At 44.4% G+C, this 17,134-nt stretch overlaps 1 protein-coding gene across 4 annotated transcripts in view; it reads left to right on the top strand.

The window, feature by feature from the left end:
* ptprdb (protein tyrosine phosphatase receptor type Db) overlaps positions 1-17,134 on the top strand; it is a 164,640-nt gene that overhangs the window by 29,048 nt on the left and 118,458 nt on the right. For all 4 annotated transcript variants that reach the window (XM_076031193.1, XM_076031201.1, XM_076031209.1 and 1 more), the window contains exon 3: positions 1,745-1,771. The gene's annotated coding sequence lies outside the window, so the exon portion shown is untranslated. The remainder of the gene's footprint in view (positions 1-1,744; positions 1,772-17,134) is intronic.

The raw sequence follows: 17,134 nt of genomic DNA on the forward strand, positions 1-17,134 counted from the left end.
ACTGTCTCGCGGATTCACTCCCTCACTTTAAAGCCAGTTGTCGCAGCTTTAATACTCTTTGACACATGGCTTTTGTTCATGTAACTTCTCGGTGAGACTGAGAATTTAAACGCATTCTGCTTCCGCAAAATTTGGTGGGAAATGGCATGGGAAGCTAAGCTGTCTTCTGGAAGCACAACATGTGGTTGCATCTGATTATCCAATGAGGAAATACAACTATCTTGTGTCAGTTTGACCAACCATGTCAACCATCATCGCTGTCGTGGTTCCCTTGAGGCCCATTCTTCCTTCTTCAAAGGTCCAGTGTGTAAATGTTTCAAGGAAGCCCCCCTGACAGCGGGGCACTGTCAGGGGGGCTTCCTTCTTCAAAAAAAAAGAAAGAAATGGCGACGCAAGATGGTAGCTAACTAGGAGCAAGACCCTTTCCCTATGTATATTCTCATAAATACTGTATGAGAACCATTCCAAGGGTAGGAAAACCAAATTACTAATGTAATGTAATGTACTTATTAATGTATTTTCCTAAGGATAAGAAATACGCAACAGATGATAAACCTGTGGGAACAAGATAATAATTTACAAGTGTTTGCTCAAAAATCTGAGGTTCCACCGTCCTCACTGTCTGGTGTGTCACCTGAAAGCTGCCAGCAGTCTTCAGGCAAGACAGGCACGGACAAGTTGGATCTGATTTCCTCTCATTTGGATTTATGGATAAATTGCAAACATGCTTATTTCACGTGCGCTAAGGCATCATGTGATTATTAGCAAGAGACAGCAGCAGGCCCCCTGGAGCCCGTCAACAACCGTGTCTGATGGAACCTCCTGCGTTTTTCCAGTAAACAGCATCCGCAATTATCTCGTTCCCGCAAATTATTGCCTCATTTTCACTGCTTATTTTTTTTCTCTCGTATTTCCCCCCCTCCGCCAATGTCACCTCCAAGGCTCAGTAGCTTTCATTTTCTAAAGCGAGGGGTTTTGTTTTCACGCCGCGACAGCTGAACGCGCTCGCAGACAGAGAGAGCGCCGTGTTCGCTGTTTTTTGTTATGACGTTCAAACACAACCAGAAAAAAAGAGTTTTCCCTGAATTAGAAAAGGCAAAATCCTACGTGAGAGATGAGTCCAAACCCTCTCCCCTCTCTCTTTTTGCGCTCAGCCGTCTATAATCGTAGTGTGAAGTGATTTCCCGACGTCGGCGTGTGACATCAGAGGAGACGTCGGAGGAGGGAACCGAGGTTTCTCCCCGCTTTCCAACTTTCTTTCCGAGCTCCTGACGTAGCGCCCTGGCAGCCCCCTGGTGTTTGCGTCCTCTCTTTCCAAGGTTGAGCGCGAGTCTCGCAGCCAAGGGGAGCGTCGGCAGGCCAGAGATTGGCAAGTGAGTGCCGGTGCGACCAGCGCCCCCTCCAGGCGTTGTGTCCCGGGTCTCCTTGGTGTGCAGCCACAACCCTATCAGGGCCAAAGTTAGACAGCCAATTATCATAAGCGTCATTAAAACCTCACGTTTTTTACGTATTTATTTTTTTTACGTCGTCACTGCCAAATTTAATAAGGGCGCCTGAATCCTCGCTGCAAAACTTTGCCACTTCAAAGTCTCTAATTCTCCCTCACACGTTCTGCACTGTGAAGTGTCTCGCAAAGTTGTTTTCCCCGCGACTGTGCCGTTCTTTTATTAATCTCATTTCCCCTCTTCTCCACCTTCTCCGCCCTCTCCTCCCCCCTCTTTTCTCTCCCCTCTTTTCTTCGCAGTTCTGACGTGTCGGAGCGCTTCTCAAGGTAGGAGAGACTCTCGTTCGCCGCGTCTCTGATTTTCCAGTCGTAAAAGCGCAGCGTGGTGTCGGCACTTGGCATGGAGTGCGTATCACGAAACAATCTGCGTCCTCCTTCGAAATGTATTTTGGCTCGGGGAGCCGGCTCGCTCAAACACAACGACATTGTGTTGAGATAACAAAGAGACACTCCGGGTAACACTCCCACTGCACTGGGATCAGAAAACGCAGAGTCGAGTTTTAAAACTAGTGGGTCACGAGCTACGCAGGCACTGTGACGCGCACGTTCGCAGGTTTTGGAATTAGTTGGATGGAAAAACGTCAGAAGATTGATAAAAAAGACGCTTGCTGTTTTGATGCGGCATGCAGAAAAGAAAATCCTCCTTACTGCCTTGTGCTGCGTACAACTACGTGTTCTGTCACGCGAAATGAAAGGAAAAGGAAAAAAAACTGTCCCCTTTTTAAAAGGCAAAGACCGCTGTCAGTGTTTATTGTGGATAACAGTTTTTTGGCTCCAGTAGGTCTCAAAATTATTACTTCATGGGCAGCACGCTCTGCAATATCTGCGGAATCACAACGCTTTCAAAAAGAAAATGAAATGTACAACAAGCGCCATGCAGCCAGGTCTCGGGCATAAAGGAGGTGTGCTTCATATCAAACTACAGCCTTCAGAGCAGGAGGAACATGAGGTCCTTTTAAAGGCTTTTGTCCATTATTGCTTTATCATAGAACTAAGAATGAAGTACTCTGCATATAGCATCACAAGGACTTAAAGGTCCAGTGTGTAAAATTTGGCTAGGTTTATTTTTATATTGGCAATAGCTTAACATACTGCCTATAGATACATTAATAAAAGTGTATGCTGGCAGTATAGTAAATGTAATTTGGTTTTCCTACCATGAGAACGGTTCTCATATATACGTAGAGCATCAAGGGTCTTGCTCCCAGTTAGCTGCCATCTTGTGCTACCATTTTCTAAGGAAGCCCGTAAGTGACCTTAATATGCAACACGCTATCAGGAGGGCCCACTTAAATACAAGGCTACCTTAACTCTGTTGCAACCTGGACCTTTAAGAACAATGGCAGCTGACCATAGCAGTCAGTTGGTGGCGCAATTCTGCAAGTGCGAACTGTAAAGTAATGATTTGAGAAGGGCCGAAGGGCATTGTCGAACCAAACCAAGCATTGCAGTACCAGTCAGTGTCCACTGGGAGGAGAGGAGGGGGTTAAAATGCTCTGAGTTCGTTGTGAACAATGGCAGCCAATGTAAATTCAGGAATACAGGAAGATTTCTCAGACCTCAACAGCACATGTAACACACAGACCAGATGCATCATGAATAAATGGGACGAAGGCGTAGTCATTCGTGGACGTTTAATTTAGCTTTTCATTTTTTTCATTCTTTTTGGTTTTGCCACTTTACCTGAACTTTACGCGACAGCATGACAGTAACCGTAGTCGTCATCACTCTCCTTAAGAACATAAGAGACGAGAACTCAAATTATCTCAAGATGATTGAGGAGCAGGGGACCAAACTACCAGGAGTCTATTGACCCTAAACAGCACCTTGAAGTTTGTCTGTGGTACAGTATATTATATGTATATATATATATATATGTATATGTATATATATAATCGTCATGTGAGCCAGCAGCATGTGACCTAGTGGCATAATGTCATTGGCTGATGCCTTTCACGGCATTGTAAATGCTGTGAAAATAATCAAACCTCAAGCAAGTAAAAAATGTGTCACTTTCTCGCAATGGGAATTTCGTGCTCATTTTGCAAACACTGATTAAACAAAATGCAATTTGAAATAAAATAAGAACCGTCCAAATTAATTGCACAAAACAAGCGCACCCAGTGTGTGGGTGCGCTTGTTGCCCTTCACACCAGTAGAATCCTGAAGATCCTTTAGCAGCTCGCTCGATTGGCAGCGAAGCCATCGTCTGATTGGTCTGTTTTTTAATGTGACTCAGAGAAAGTTAATCCAGTCATCTTCCGTCCTTTCAGGGATCTTTTTTCCCGAGAAGCTGTCTATGAATTCTTTGAGAGCTGAGTCGGTTGAAGGACCAAATGACCAACTAACTAACAAGTTTGTTAAACGTTCCAGCTGGCCAGGCAGATTTTTTTTTTAAGTATTTTGTTTTTAAAGCGTACTACAGTGCCTCTAACGGTCAGATTTAGCAGGTTGCACTGAGGTTTTTGTAAAATAGCATGAGGCAGGGTGACACAAGCGGCTCATTACGGATGAGGCTGTCGCTCCTCGTGGACATGGGTCACAGCAGCGCAGCAGCGTGTGTGCTCAACTCTCGACCTAAGCAACTCTGCGCACTGCATTACATCACAACAGAGGAGCAGCGCCCTGTGGCGGCAGGCTAATCAGTAATCCCAGGGCTCCTGCATGCCGGCAACATGCTGAGAGTCCAGCACCTACGCCTGACGAGCGCCACTTCGTAAAGTCCAGCTGTGAGATGGAGTTCATTTCCATTCAGTATGGAATCGTGGAATGGAATCGTTCTGTTGTCGAGGTATTTCTTTTTCCTGAAATTGTCTGTTTTCATTTTCACTGTGCAGTCTTGAGTGGCAGCATTTGAAATTTCAAATGAAAATGCCTCTGTCAGTCACTGGTTGTTTTGTTATACTGTTTTTGTTTTTGTTTTTTTAATTTTTGTTTGACATGAACCTAGAGAAACATTAGTGGAAAACATTTAGATCAAGGCCCAGATCAATCGTGTGTTGCTTTTATATCTTAATGCCAATTTTCCAAGGTCTGTAAATGGAAGGTTTTCAAAGGTTAAAAGTAAAATGCAATGAAGAGAAATAGAAAAGAATACTGAACCAACCAAAAGCAAAACACAGTTTTAAATCACTGAACTTTTAAGACTTATTTTTTCGTTTTTAAATAAGCTATGTACCCAGTCGGTACTGTCTAGCTGTGTGCTCCACAATGCTAGCAAATGTTGCATTATCATCTTACTTTGGAGCAAACGTGGTAGTTAGTGGTTATTTTCGTTGGATTTAACAGTGATTGGGGTCTTCCACACTCCTGTTGCGTTTTGAGGCTTTGGAAATGGAGAAATCACACACACCACTCTCTAAGCTTTGAGTATATCCTGTATATGTCTTGCATGTACCTTGTATACACCACTTATCATTGGTCAGTCGGCAGGGCTTTCCGAAGGGTCAATTACAGCAGCGTCAGCCCAACCAAGCTGCCAGCAGCTTCAAATGCATTTGCACAAGCTAGCCGTTAGCTGCCATCAACAGCCGGATGTGAGGCTCGTGGTGCTGCAAAATGCCTCAATGTCATCTGCAGGTGTCGCAACCTTAGTTAGTTCTGCCCTGTTGGTACTGGTCAAACAATCTGGCTTGTCATGTACCTCTCCACAGCTGCTTCCCTTTATTTACATCATAGCGTTCATAGCACCTGAAATTTCAATGTAAAGGCACAAGCACCTAGAATAAGTAATTTTAATGTGGGCTTCTGATAATTCCCACATGATTGCCTTACCACCGAGCAGCAGTTTTTAAATATCTGTACTGAATCCTTTTCACCTCTGTGCATTTCTGTATGCCCACAAATAAATATGCTTGCATACAGCACATGGACATATTTGTTGATATTTATTTAGAGCAACATCTAATTAGACTTTACAACCAAGGAAATATTGGCTCAAAGAGGTAGTTAAAACATTTATTTAGCTGTATTGAAATACAGAATAGTGTCGCAAATAAGCATCGTGAAAGTGTAGACGCTGTAATTGATGCTGATTTCAATCCAAGTCACCCACACTTTTCTTAGACGGAGGACTGAAGTTAAAGAGGGGCGCCAAGCCTTCAGACACAAACACAAAAGCATCCTAACTGGAGCTACAAGGTTTCACCAAACACACATCCCGCACTTGTGTGATCTCAACCCATCTGCGTTTGATTGCTTCGTTGCCCAAGGTTGTGCAGCCTTTCTTTAAAAGTCTCTGCGTGATTGTGTCTGTGTTGGATGGCATGTGTCTACATCTAAGTGCTCATCTCCCTCCTCCAGCCTGCTTGTGTTTGGAGTGCGCTCTGCTGGGACTGCACTGAGCCCTAATTAGTGGCTAAGGGTTGGCCAGCCTGATGCTTCTTGGAGACTCACTCGGGGGCAAATAAGTCATATGTTACGCTACTGATGGCCCATCTGCCACCCTGGCCTCTCCTGAGATCTGACTTTAGTTTCTTTTTCTGTGTTCGCTGCACAAGTGAAAAGGCACGTGAGCACACTGACGCAGTGTTGCACTCAGTTACTGGGCACTAAAGCAAAACAATACAGGTGTGCATCAACTGATCCAGCCAGGGCTTTCCATTCAAAGCTGAAGATAACTCCAAATTGGCTCGAGTACATCACACAATATGGCAATTTTCCAATATCTGCAAAAGGAAAATTTTCAAAGGTTAAAAGTAAAAATATGATTACGAGAGGGAGAAAATAACATAACTGAACCAACCAAAAGCAAAGCAGTTGTGAAAGATTTCATTTCTAAGACTTTTTTCACTACTTGATTGTCTTCTCCGGCACAAAATATTTGAGTGACTCTGCAGTTTTACATCATGTAAATGATGAATTTGTTCTTACCTACGAAGATTATTTTACTGAAGATTATTATGGAAGATATGTTACTCACTTTTGCCAGGTTTTGAGTTGCTAATTCCTCAAGTGCAGTATTTAGTGGTTTATTATTTTTATTTTGTGGTTTCTTAATGATGTTGTTAATTTTACCACCAAACATGATTGCAAGCACTGAAATGACTTTACTTATTGAGCAAACAATGTGTTTTGCAAATCTTTGACTAAGTGAACCTTAAGAGGACAGATGCAAAATGCGCCACTTGCTCAATAAGTGTGCTTTTAGTGTACTGTGGTTTATGTTGGGTTTTTTTTCTTTCTTTTTTTTTTTTGCCTGAATATGTTCTCGTACCAGCACCTGAGTTCTGTTTATGGATCATTTAATGTTTCCTAGCCACTGATCATGTTTCAATAAGTGTATCCCCCAAAATAAAAATTTAACCCATTCTTAAAACAATGAACACCGTTGATTATGCCGTGCTAGTTTACACGGCAGTGAAACATGCAGCAGCTCAAGACAGTTCAAGGGAAAACGGTTTCCAGACCCTGTTAATATTTTACACAGTCAAATATTCAAGAAAATAGACAGAGACAAGCACTCTCAAAAAAATCCAATACTAAAGAGGTGCAAGGCCCAGACAATTCCATCCAAAAAAAATTAAAAAATGAAACACGGCCCACAACACTCAAATGTCCATCTTAAAAATCTTTAATAATTTCAGTGACAGGCATCTAGGACCAAACACAAATGTGTTTCAATCAAGTCTTCCACAGTGTGCATGCTCAGGAAATCACATCATTATGTCGTCTCATCTTTAGACAGAGGTGTAATCATTTAGCTTGTCATCTTAAATCAATCAAAAAATAAAATTATTTTTCAACAAAAAAAACCAACACAGAAAAATGGCAGTAAGAAAACAACATAAGATACAGGCATGAAAGGTATTTTTCACCCCATCACAATTGGGGCACAGCAGAGACAGACAATGTGCCCACAGATAAATATAGAATGCTAAAGAAAACAAGTTAATATATGTTCCTCGTTCACACCTCCAGGATGCTTAGTTTGTAATGCGTGGATACAAAATCCTTCACTCTCTTAAATATTATCTTAAATATTATCTTGAAATTGGTGGAAAATCTTGTTTCAAAAGATGTGGCTACTCTTGTGTAATGTATTGGCCTTGGAAAGAGACATTGTCTTGGACCATGGCGAAACTGTGCACATGCAGAAGGGAGCATGTAGGTTGTGTGTAACTGCTCTAAAATAAATTGCAATTGGAGATTTCAGAATGATACTTAATGGATTATGTATCACAAATGCATGGGATGTCCAATAACTTTTTTCCAACACAGTACTAGCGCTCATTTCCTGTCTAGGTGGCTACAGTGGGCATTTTGGCTAAAAACACAGTGTCCACATCACTGCTGTTTCGAGCCAAATTGGACTGCCAACCAAGTCTTCCGGTGTTTGCTTTTTTTTCCATTTTTTTCTCTTTTTTTTTTACTTTGAATGACACCACACAAGCAGTACAGAGTCATGTTTTGTCTTCTGATCCTTCTGCTTTTTATGTTGAAGTACATGGACACATCAGACTTCACTTATATTGGCAGTGGGTGGATTTGTTGACCTCTTAGAAACTCCAGAATAAATATGTGGATCAATAGGTCTCCAGAGGCCTCTGGTGACATTTTGACAAAAGCAGAAGTGGTGAATGTTTAATATTGGGCAAACAAGCCCTTTGATGAACAATTTTGCTGATTAAGTAGCAGCATTAGAGGCACATTGAAGGCTTCAGAAAGATAGAGATCTGCAAACAATGACCCCTAAACGAACATGTTCCGGTAACAGGGCACAAGCTGCTGTAACAGCACCACAGCTTTGCAAGGTAGACACAGATATGATATAAACCTGGTGTGTTTGTGATGAAATGTTGTCTGAGGTCTTTGGCTTTAGTCGCTGTGCCCAGCAGGATAAAGGTTAATTATCACATCCTGTTTCTGACAGGACACCACCTCCTAGCAGGCGAGCACACACGTACACACACACACACACACACACACACTTCCTCTCAAAGACACATACAGTCAGACCATCAGAGAAAACTGTGTGTCTGTTTCATACGTGGAGGTGATGTTGCATGTGCTCGTCTAGGTCGTTCCTCGTCATTTGACTGAAGCCCCTCATTCTTTTCCTATTACAGTGCTAGTCAATCACACCTATTTCATCCTTGAAAGGAAAAAGAAACCAAAATACAAAAACAACAACAAGCGATCCTGTCGGATCTCTGCCCGGATACAGCGTGCTTGGCTAGCTTTATCGCTTCACAACACATCAAGTCGAACATGAAATGACAGATGAGTGGACAGAGGTGTTTGGCGGGTGTGAAGCAGTGAACCGCAGAGAATGATTGTGAGCAGCGGGAGATGCCAAACCATTTACAACGAAAGTGACAACCTGGACAGGATTAGTGGAATTTTTTCCCTCAAAACGAGAACTCCCACTATAAGTCATGGACCTTTCCACAGTCTCGTCACTCCTTGATGGCATCTGCTCCACTCCTCTCTCTGCTCCACCCGACAAACATTCTCCTTCTCCATCCGTACCACTTTGCCTTCCACTTCCCTCCCATCCCCGTGTTTCCTGTCACATCCTGGCTCGCATTGTCTCTCACCCGCCTCGCCCCTCTCTCCATCCTCATTGCGATGCCAGTCTAGACGGCACTGGCAGCAGGTGCGGAGGCTGGGAGAGGTGGAAAAAATAGGGTGAGAAAGAAGGAGGGGTGAGGGAGGCAAGGAAGGGAGGAGGGAAGAGAGAGGAGCCAAGGGGATAAGGAGCGAGAACAGATAGAGATTAATAGATCAAGCGGGGAGGCATATGATGAAAGTTTGGAGGGGTATGGAGGGGAAAGGAAATGAAAGAAAAAGGGGGGAGGGACGGGTGAGGCTAAGGTAGGATTGGAGCAGAGGGGAACGAGGGAGGAGATGTGGAGGGAAAGCAGAGATCTGTGTAAATCAGGTAAGTGCTGTGCAGCTGCGCGAGGTGCAGAGGAGGCTATTTTAATGCACGGCGGGGAGGAGAGGAGGAGGAGGAGGAGGCAAGGTGAGGTGAGAGAAGGTGTCAAGTGAAGGAGCAGGGAGGGAAGGAGTGAAGAGGGAAAGGGAAAGAGTGATGGAGGTGATGGAGGGGGGAACAGTCCCAGGTGAAGATGGTGGGAGAGCGGGTGGGGGTGTTAGGGGGTTGGGATGGATGGATGGATGGATGGATGGATGGATGGCTAGATAGACAGATGCATGGATGTGTAACAGGGTCATTCATATGTGGGCTTTAAGAAGAATTTTTTATTTTTTTTTGTGTTTGGTCGATGACATCACTGTTGCCACAGTTGGTACGCTTCCTCATTTCCACTTCCAGTGACGTCACCTGTGTGAGTATGGTGCATCTGCCGGATGATCATGTGACCGCTTACAAGTCGCCGAAGCTCCCAGTTCCCCTGCGACTGACAAACAGATCAGGCTGATGTCGCCTTGTTGGGTGTTGTTAGGTGGAGTTGACAGTCAGTGAAAAGGGGCAAACAAGATCTATAGGTTTGCTTCGTTTTGTCATTTATTGAGGACAGAAAGGAGCCTCAGAAGCCTGGCTGTGGCTCCTCCCCCTCACGTTGGCCATACAGTTGTTGGCTTGACTTGTGGGTTCCTTAATCAGGACCTGATGCAGGCTAGTCAACTGCTTTGTGTTGTGTCTCCTGAGCCACAAGTGTTTGCAGTAATAATGTGATATTTCAGTAGAAGCATGCAAGGGTCATCGCTCGATCCTAAACAATGTATTGAAACAAAAGGGAACACTAGTGATGGGGAAACCACAATAACAGTGTCCTTTAGTTGGTCTTGTGATGTCACATTGTGAAGCATTTAAATCCAAGCATTTAAATCCAAACTCTGATTAAAGCAGAACTTTTACAGACATTCATGTTTGGGTTTTTTGCCAGCATGTCCTCCAATCAGTGCTAAGACGCTGACCAGTTGTACATGGCCATTCCAAAGTTTGCAAACCTCCAGCTCAATTTGCATTCTGAATTTTCATCCCAAAGCCAAGTATCCCTCATTTTGTTTTTTGAGTGTTTACTGTTAACAGTTTTTCAGCAGGAGGGACATGTGGCGTTTTTTCCCTCTGGACCTCACCCACTTCCCAGTTGCGCTCATCACCCTACAAATGCACCGTTTGCTGTATCCACATAATGACCAGAGGCTATTTTACTTTGTTCATGATTTTCAGCTATTTTTTTTGCCATGTCCACGTTTTGTTATGAAGTAACTCCCCTTCTCATAGTACGTGCCATGATTTTCAGAATGAACATAATTTGCCTGCAGCCTGGTGAGCTGTTACTGTCCAGTCTCAACCCAACATGAAGCAAGGATCCAGCAATTATAGACGTACAAACAGACGGATGAATGAATGGATGGATTGGACAGGGTTAGGTGCGGGTGACAGGAAGAGTGTCGCTTTCCGTTTTTACGGGAGGACACTGGCTGCACTACAGCGAGGCCTGTAATAAGGCCATAGCTCACTCTCGCGGAGCGGCCTCCGTCCTATTAGTGACTACCTCTCACGAGATGACTTATACCCCCCTCGTTTTTCACCGACGGTATGACAGCAGATGCTGGGTTGGAAACAAACATGGGTGTGCGCGTGCATGCGGAGAGCACACGGAAGGGGAAAATGCACAAAGGGAGGCAGGGCAGTGATTGCTGGAGCAATGTGTTCCTCCTCTCCTCATGCAAAGAGAAGGTGCACAGGAGCCAGCGGCTCAAAAACAAAGTGTCAGGTGGAGTGACCTCAGAGACTAACTTAAAATAGTTTCCCAGTTTCCCTGAAAAAGCGAGGGGAGAGGAGTGTTTGCGAATTTCCACGAAGATACTACACTTGTGCAAAAACTGATGGTGGGCAAATCACAGCCCTAAAGGAGTGGGCAAGGAAAATCTTGAGCGATGATTGAGTGAAACTTACGCTGGATGCAAACTTAAATCCCGGAGGGCCGCTTTCTGTTGCCAGAACTCTGTTGCTGTGTAGTGTTTCCCAGGGGACCACTATCAGTGACGGACCTGCCACCGACACAGAATTCTGCTACCATGTAAGTCTTGGGCCTTGTCTGAAATGTAGGTTTAAGTGTCTTGGACACAACGACACACCACGACAGACTGGGATGGCTCCAAGACAATTGTCCGAAAGTCTTTTTTCTAATTTGCTAATGAGTGTGCTGTATAGTTAGCTACATAGAACTCTACGCTACCTTACCTTCTCCACATAAGGCCTATGTAGAGAGTAGGGAACAAGTGGGTGATTTCGGTCACAGCCTTTTTATGTGATTTATTTCGTTCATCCAAGTAAAAGAGTTCTGTGTTCACTGATAGTGGTCCTCTTAGAAACACGACATTGTAACAGTTCGTTGCAACCAAACTGACACTGGATTGAGGGGCATATCGACCGTAACCTTAGCGTTCTTTGGAGAACGTTTCAAGATATTTGCATGTGTTTTCTGAAGTTGCAGTGTGTTTGCCCGCCGTGGGGGCGATTGCTTCTCGCTATTTATATCGATAGTAGGGCAGCTGTTCCAATGGGTGGGAGGAGGCAGAGATTCACATGCACTAACATGCACACGCGACCGATCTGGCTTTGTAAACAGAGGATAGAAAGGGCTCAATATCAACAGACAGAAAGGGTGTGTGATGTGACGCTCCAAATAGAAAAAGCACCATACAGCTTCACATTGCAATTTTTTTTATCACCTTGTAACTGACAATGGTCAACATAGCGTGTTGCCCTTTTAAGGAAAAGGTAGTGTTTCCATATGATGGCAAGGTCTCTCAGAAATCCCCAAAAACCTGAGTTGGAAAACTGAGACCTGAAGAGGGCAATGAAAAATGGGACTGTCAAGACGTGTTTTTGGCTCAACCCTGACCTTCAACCCGCGTGGTGAGGCTTCACCACCGTCAAAATAAAGGCCACTTAAGCAGCGTTTTTACAAGAGGTGTCCTCTAATAAATTGAGAAGTCACTCAGTGACCCGCAGGAGGTCGTCTCAGTCCCGTTGCTTTATGCCCAATAGTGCGTCACTGCCCAGCATAGGTAAAGGTGATGAAACAGAGTTAGACATTTAGCTTGTGGCTAAACCAGGATGCTGTGCTCAACTCGTCAGCTTGTTCAGCATATCTGAGATGACTCAGTTCTGCGCAATGCATGGAAATGTATTATTTCCTATTCCGCTTAACAACCTTGTATTCTTTAAAAGTAGGTGTCTGACTCCTGTATAATCACTTGCTTCAGGGAATTTTGTAATTGCAAGATATTTAACAAAATCCCCCTCACTATCCTGCAAGAGCTTTATTTTATTTTATTTTTTTTAATTATTTTTTTATTTTTTTTAACTTTTGTTTACCCATCCCGATTTTTCAAACTGTGGAAACAACAAAATCAAACTACTTGAGTGGGCTTTTACAAACAATATCCAAATCCTGAAAGGGGGACAAAAGGCTTTGTTTTGTTTTGTTTTTTTGGACAGGCACTTTAAAAATACCACAGACATGAGTTTAAAAAACACTCACATACACACGGTAAAAAAACAACATATTTTCATTCCCTTCCTGTCCTTTGGAGGGAAAGATCATTTGTGTTATTGTGCCTCACTGTCGCCGTGGTGACATTTTCTCCACAGAATTAAGAGTGACCTCGTCACACACACACCCCACCCCGCACCGCACCGCACCGCACCGCACCGTTGTCCTCCGTCTGTGCAAACACTTGGACTAATGGTTCAGAGGGACACCAGAAACCACCTTCGCTATATACTTTTATTAAGCGTATTTTTTTAAAAACCCATTTGAATTAAATTTATGCTTTACTTCAGCGTGGAAAATTTGGGGCAGCTGTATCAGCAAGTTGGCGGTGGCGTGGGGGAAGGGGGAGGAAGGGGAAAAACAGAGAGAGAAAATGGGTCACTTTGGCAGAGGCTTCATTAGGGAACCCGGCGCAGTCGTTCTGCGGCCATTCTAATTCCACTCCGGCATTGTTTTTTTTTCATCTTCTTCTCCTGCTTTCCTTCCTGGATCTCTTGGGAGTCTGATATCGGCCCGGCGTTTGTGACCTCGTCAAAGGCAAGAAATAAGCAGGTGTCTGGTTGTCCTTGTGTCGCACGCCGCCCACTCACTGACATTTCTCGATTAGCGCTTTATCTCACTCGCCGAGGAGGGCGGAGGAGGGGAAGAGGGAGGTTGGGGGGGGGTGCTATTCTCTTCTCTCTAGAACTCTACAAGTGCCAGGTGAGAAAGTTCCACTGTCTGCGCGTGAGAAGTTAATTAGAAGGGAACACTGCGTTACATTAAAGGTTAAGCGTGTAATATTTGGAACTGTTGAAGTACCAACAGCGACATCAAGTGGTAACATTTTAGATTGCAGAATTTTTCACTCTCCCTTCCCCTCCTGAGCTTGCCAGTGAGCTACGGTGGCCTGCAGCAACCCAACCCTGAAGACCTTGTCCACCTTCTTGTTCGTTGGTTTATTTAAAAACGTGAGCAGTCACTGTTAATGCAAGCTTTCAGGCGACTGGAACCTAATTACTTTTATTGTACTGCAATTATAAACTTTTATTAAAGGGCAGTATATTACGCTTTTACCAATATAAAAATCATAAATCAAGCCAAATATTACACACTGGCCCTTCAACGCATCTTTCCGCAAACAGCGCCAGCTGCAATTCCAACTTAAAGCACGGCAGAGTGACGCCTTCACCAGTTTGCCACTTCTCTTCCTCGCCGCCCCTTTGCCCTTTTTCCGTTCACTATAACTCTCCTCAGACCTGTCTCACGCCGCCTCAACCCCTGCACGCTGCTTCATTTTTCATGCTTCGCCCCCTCTGCGCCGTCGACGCCTTCTTTCACTTTCTTCCCCCTCTCAGTCATTTGTTCTCTTGGCCCCGAGCGCGCCGGTGTCTAATACGTCTTTAAAAGTGGGGCACTGCTGAGTAATTTGTTGCACCTTCCAAATGATAATTCAGAATTGTCATCACATATATCCATGACTGTATGCGCGCGCGTCATGGCACGCACGCACGCACGCACTCACACACACTGCTGTTCTTTTTTTTCTCCCTCATTGTTTTTTTTTTTTTTTTAATACAAGTACTCTCACGCAGGATTACTTCACAAAGACGTGACACCGTTTCACAGCGCCCCCGCTGTGAAACTGTGTTTCTCCCCCCCCCCCCCCCCTGCCCTTGTGCCAGCTGCATCATTACACCGCCCTTAAAATGGAATTAGTCGGGTTGACGCCTGCTTACAGCCGGCCTCTGGCTCTTCCTCTTACAAAAATATGTGCCTCAATTTCAGTGTTTTGGATTTGTTTTTTTCGTCTCCTTTTGCTGTGATGCTTTGCGCCCACGGGTTTCACAGAGCAGAACAAGCCATCATTTGGGTGCAGTTCCTGGTCACCTGTGTGCAGCAATGCGGCCTGCTTGAAAAATGAAAGACTGAATGGCATTGACATGGAGTGTCTTCACTGTCATTTTACAAGTACAGCGAAAAATGAAAGTACAGTCCCCAAGGTGTCACGCACAAAGAGTGTAATAGAATAAACAAAGCTGTGTTGATTCATGTTAATTGAAGGCGTCAGGTGCACCAAAAACATCACCTGCAAGGTCTCTGGAATACAATGCTGTTGTACAATACAACAGATAAGAGGGAATTTACAACAATTATGTGCCCTCTGTTCAAAGTCTCTGCAAGGTAACTTGATAGACAGACAGATAGATAGATAGATAGATAGATAGATAGATAGATAGATAGATAGATAGATAGATAGACAGAAAGACAGATAGATAGACAGATAGATAGATAGATAGATAGATAGATAGATAGATAGATTGCATGTAGCTTCTATGTTGGTGGACCACTCCAGCTCACTTCCTCCCAGGGGGTTTGTTCCTCCTGATGTCCACCAACATCTCCTTCGTCCTCATCACATTCAGCTGCAGGTGGTTCTCGCTTAGAGAAGTAGAGAAGTAGAGAAGTACAGGAACTTTGTGGATACACAAATTGGTCCACAAGGTTCCTTTGCTTAGATTTATTGATTACTGATCCCACAGAATATTTGGTAGATTTTTTTTGAAAGGAATGCATTTTGGTGACAATTGTCAGGCCTCTACTTGAAAAACTCCACCAGGAATGTGGCGCAGCTGCTGGTGTTAGTTGTGTCAGGGCTGCAGAGTCGAGTCCCCGCTCGTCATCAGTTGACCCAGCCGAGCAGCCAGCTGGTCAGCTGACTGCTCGGCTGGGTTCTCGCCTCTGCACCCGTCAGCAGACTTCAGACTAGGGCCACTGTTTAAGCTGCTTCAGCTCGTTGGCGTCCGCTCTGCCAGCCACCTCCGCTCCGACGTCTGTGTTTAGGTCCGTGCTGTGCGCGATGCTGATCTCATGCTGCCCACGCAAGCGTCTTTGTGCTGCTGCTATCTGTGCATCGCGCTTAACTTAATGGCCCAAGAAAGAGATCAAACATGGGGTGACTTCGGTCTTTCTTGCGCTTTCCTCGGAGATCTCCAAAGGTCAAGGAGATCCTGGGACTGGAATCATATCTCTCAGTGGAGCTCTTTTGTGTTTTTTACTCAAGTGTGGCCCTAACAGCCTAGCATGTTGTTGTTTTTTTTTCTTTGTTTTTTAATATGCCACATGCTCTGTTGCCTACTGGTTATAGAATATTCTTTTTATCTACGGAATTGCTTTACGTTTGCAAGGGTGTGCTAGAAATGACACTACAGAAGGACGCCCGTCTGAAGAGTTTCATTCAACAAAAAATATTAAAACATACCATTAAATTGGCAATCCTCATTTTTTCGGTTTTGTCGAATATTCTAATTTCAGACTTTAAGCCCTGTTGCTCATTATAGTGTATCCTCATTAAATTAACCAGTCCCTTTTTTTGATGGTACTAATGCCTGCGATGCAGAATCTGCTGGCCCAGAATACCACTGGAGGAATCTGCCAGTGTCTTTCCAAAGGACATAAACATGTGCAGTGTAATCTGACTTGATTCGGCCTGCCAGATTTAGCAGTGTTTAACCTGATTTATGTTCCTCCTTTTCAACTTGCTGTTTTGATCGCAGGTTGTCAGGCGCAGTCATAACTAGTATTGCAGTAATCCTCAGCAGACTGTCGGCCCTCCTTCTGTCTGCAGAGGTTCGGCAGCGGGTCACATCTCATGTACTTTTTTTTTTTTTTTTTTTTTCATATATCCTGGATCGCCTCAAAAAGCTGAATCACACTCTTAGGGGCAGATTAAATGACTGCGCCTTTGACTCTTAAACGTCAGACCAAAGTTGTAAACAAGTTCAAGCGTTCTTATACATTTTTAATTTTTATATTTATATTTAAAACTGTGTTGTGCACCCCCCCCCCCCCCCCCTTTAGCTCCCTGCTGCTTAGTCGACCCCGACATCTCGTTTTAACGTCCCGAGCGAAACCTTGATCACCATCATGGCACCTCGAAAGCGTAAACATGTTTACGTGGTTATGCTTACTTCCTCTCCAATGTTTCTGAGCAAGTGATCTGCAGTGATCTTTAACCCACCCCCACCTCCCCACACTTGACTGGCACAGCAAAAAAGGGGGCCGCCTCAGGCTTTGTAGGTAACCGTGTCAGTGTTACGGGTGGCTCTCGCGCGACGCCACATCATGATGCCGGGGCTTAGAGGATTGGCCATCTGACGTGGGCTCTGATGCT

Source organism: Nelusetta ayraudi, unplaced genomic scaffold, assembly GCF_046127955.1.
Source record: "Nelusetta ayraudi isolate G7.1 ecotype Tasmania unplaced genomic scaffold, CSIRO-AGI_Nayr_v1 ptg000004l, whole genome shotgun sequence".
Lineage (NCBI taxonomy): Eukaryota > Metazoa > Chordata > Actinopteri > Tetraodontiformes > Monacanthidae > Nelusetta > Nelusetta ayraudi.